We start from the raw sequence: 4,235 nt of genomic DNA, 5'->3' as shown, positions 1-4,235 counted from the left end.
CCTTAAAAACTAAAAATAGAGCTACCATATGATCCAGCAATCCCACTCCTGGGCATACATCCGGAGAAAACCATAATTCGAAAAGATACATGCACCCCAATGTTCATTGCAGCACTATGTACAATAGCCAGGACATGGAAGCAACCTAAATGTCCATCAACAGAGGAGTGGATAAAGAAGATATGGTACATATATACAATGGAATATTACCCAGCCATAAAAAAGAACAAAATAATGCCATTTGCAGCAACATGGATGGACCTAGAGATTGTCATACTGAGTGAAGTAAGTCAGAGAAAGACAAATATCATATGATATCATTTATATGTGGAATCTAAAAGAAAAGGTACAAGTGAACTTATTTACAAAACAGAAATAGAGACACAGATGTAGAAAACAAACTTACAGTTACCAGGAAGTAAGGGGGGGGCGGGGAGGGATAAACTGGGAGACTGGGATTGACATATATACACTAATATATGTAAAATAAATTACTGATAAGGACCTACTGTATAACACAGGGAACTCTACTCAGTACTCTGTAATGGCCTATATGGGAAAAGAATCTAAAAAAGAGTGGAGATATATATATATGTACAACTGATTCACTTTGCTGTACACCTGATACTAACATGACATTGTAAATCAACTATACTCCAATAAAAATTAAAAAAAAGAATTTCAACCCTGTGGCCACTAAAAAAAGGGTGTGGGAGATCTATATTCCTAATATGGAAAGCTCTCCATGATATGTGACATGATAAAATCAAGTTGCAGAACATTATGTGGTCTGGAGAGATGCAAAACAAATTGTTCAGTGGTTACCTCTGGGAAATAGAGGGTTGGGGAAGGTTTTGAAGGGGAGACTCGCCTTAATTTCTCTGGCATTGTTTAATTTTTTTTAACTTCTATAATCTTTTAAAATAAAGAATTTAGCAGCAAAAATGGAAGCAGTTCATGCATACAAAGTACCAGTATCTCCATTATTGAAAGGTAGATGGTACTTCTCAGTTTACATTTTACAAAAATAAAAGTGCACAATGTTGTCTACCTTGTTTTAATTATGGAATAATTGTCAATTTTTGAATGTTAAGGCAGTTGTTATAAAGAATAGTGTTTTCCAAAACCTATTTGGACTTTGAGTCTGAGTAATCAAAGTTTTTTTTGTTTGTTTATATAAGTACATATAAATATAATACCAAAAAGATACCTTTCCTTTTTAAAATGGAAATTACGGTACCACGAAGCTCATTTCCCATATTGATCTTATGAGCATTTCTTTTAAGTAGCAAAGCAGGGTTTGTCAGAGCTCCAGGCACACCAGGGAAAGGTGGGTAGGACTATCTCTTGGCATTTCAGTCAATATAAAAATTCCTTACTAAGTCACCAAAGGCACTGTAGAAACTTAAGAAACTAGGGACAAATGTCCTAAGGCTTCTATGAAGAAGGTATAACCATTTGGGGAACTATTTGTCAAGTAGCAGCTTCATGTTTAAGATTGTGGAGAATTGAGAAAACAGTCTGACAATCCCTGGGAGACACAAAATGATTGAAATAATAAAATGCTAGGATACATCATTCAGGAAATTGTGTGGTGAGTAGCCAGGAAACTCGGAGGTCCTTGGTAGCCAAAATCAACAGGGAAGGCTTTATGGAGTTTAGATTTCAGACAAACCAGATTTTGAGAAGGGAAGAAAGCATTCCAAGTAAAGAATATAGAGAAAGATAGATTCATGACTTTAAAACAAAATTTTAAATGAACAGAAATCTGTAAATAAGTCTTGGGATAATCCTGATAATTGTAGTTTATGTAATACACTCTTACCAGAAAAGGCAATTTATAAACTAAGTGAAATTACAAATCTGAAATTTCCGAGCTGAAAAACCTTACATACCATGTAATCTATGCCCTCACACAAATGGTAAAACACACTCAGAGAGGTTAGGTGACTTGCATTGAAGCCTCTAATACATATTTTAGGACTTGCGTATTTTTTTCTGTCATACTTTGTTCCAGAAAGGATTTAGGGAATCTCTACAAATACATGATGTTTAAGATGCATCAGTTGAAAAAACAAGTAGCAGAATTAAATAGCATGATGCCGTTAAGAAAGAGTATGTAAAAAAAAAAAAAGAAAGAGTATGTATAGGGAATTCCCTGGAAGTCCAATGGTTAGGACTCTGGGCTTTCACTGCCATGGCCCGGGTTCAATCCCTGGTCAGGGAACTAAGATCCCGCAAGCCATGTGGCACGACCAAAAAATAAAAATTAAAAAAAAAAAAAGAGAGAGTATGTATACAAGAACATTAAACTTGGACTATCAGTGCCCTTATGGGTAATCAATATTAGAACTAGTCCTATTAATTTTTGAATTTTAACTTTTTTTTTTAATAATGTACATGTTCTATTTTTTTTTTTTTTTTTTGCGGTGCGTGGGCCTCTCACTGTTGTGGCCTCTCCCGTTGCGGAGCACAGGCTCCGGACGCGCAGGCCCAGCGGCCATGGCTCACAGGCCCAGCCGCTCCGCGGCATGTGGGATCTTCCTGGACCGGGGCACGAACCCGTGTCCCCTGCATCCGCAGGCGGACTCTCAACCACTGCGCCACCAGGGAAGCCCTACATGTTCTATTTAAAATCAAGGAAAAGAAGATTTTTTAAAGTGACTTAAGAGATAAACTACTCCTGATACCAAGACAAGAGGGAAATTTCTATTTGGTGCTCTACATAATATGATAAACAATGTCCTTAACAGAATAAATGCAGCACCAAGTTCTAAAATCCATTCCGAAGGATAGGTTATGACAAAATACTGTCCCCTCAAATTCAACCTAGATGCACAGCTAGTTCTCTGCTGGTCTGGCTTCATCTAGGGACTGACTTGAGAGAAGCTGGAAGAAAAGACGGGATATATATGAAACTGTATTAACTGCACATTAGCCTCCTCACAGAATTTCTTTGCTGGGAGAAGGGGAGCAGGTATCACCACTTTTAAAGTGGTGTTAAATCAATAGGTTATGATTTTAAGAGGATCAGTGGGGCATAACACATTATTTTTTAAACCCCTCTTCCAAAAAAATTATCAAAATTTAAAAAGGCCCTTACTGATCCTGGACATTCTAACCGCAATTCTGGATTTAATTCACGCACGTTCCCCAGTCACTGATTACCGTCCAGAGTCAAACGCTAAGGAGAAATTATAGCAATAGCCACAGAGCATTCTACATTATTCCCAACAGCGACTAAGAATCATTAAATACTATTCAGTGGCAAAATTTTACACCAAAAGATCTCGTATGCTAACCAAACTAATAAAAAAATGACATAAAAAATACTGAAGAACTTACTTCTCTAAGTGAAACACTCCAGGGGGCGCCCAAATTAACCTATTTTATGAAGGCAGGGGAAAACGCATGGCTCTAGGGATACACACAGCAAAAGAGGAGGACAAGAAAACACATCAGACAGGAATTCCTGGCAGTCCAGTGGTTAGGACTTCTCGCTTCCACTGCAGGCGGCACGGCCAAGAAAAAGAAAAAAAAAAAAAAAGGCCAAAAAAAGAAGGAAAGAAAACACATCAGAGATCTGAGAGGAAGCAGTTTCAAAGGCCATGGGTAGAGGCTGAGCATAGCTGGTCAGAAGCAAGTGCTGCTTTGAGATTAAGAAAGCTTGAGAACTTAGAAGACTTAGATTTGACCATGCCGTTAGCATTAGCTATTTTAACCGCCTGCTTTGAGGTAACTTTCAGTAAAATAGTTATGATTAAAGCTGAAATAGAGGGAATTTTATGAAAAGGCAGATAACTTCCCCCCCATCAGGTTGTCCTTTCAGATTCTGGCACGTACATGGGCAAATGAAAACTAGAATCTAGCAGACTTATTGGGCCGTGTAAGCAGAGCAGGCAGCAGGTCATAGTTAATGATGCAGCTTGCACACGTTTATTTAGGACGGGCAAAACTCCAGCCAGGCTTTCTCAAAACCAGGGCAGAATTTTTTTAAGTTGTACTTATTCCCATCTCTCAGATCACTTTAAACAAAATATGTATGCCTTGAGTCAGGATGAATAGATGCCTATTTTTTCTGGAGATACTCAGATGTTCATTCTGAGTTCATTAAAATCAATTTCCCAGTTTTATTTTAAAGTAAAACTATTCTCACTTCTCTTCCTTCTCTACCATCAGCATATGACCACAGAAAGAAAAAGTTTTGTTTTTTAAATAACACAACTCTTACATGA

The sequence above is a fragment of the Monodon monoceros genome, unplaced genomic scaffold (assembly GCF_005190385.1).
Source record: "Monodon monoceros isolate NGI ecotype Baffin Bay Population unplaced genomic scaffold, NGI_Narwhal_1 Super_Scaffold_18, whole genome shotgun sequence".
NCBI lineage: Eukaryota > Metazoa > Chordata > Mammalia > Artiodactyla > Monodontidae > Monodon > Monodon monoceros.
This window is presented reverse-complemented; position numbering follows the sequence as displayed.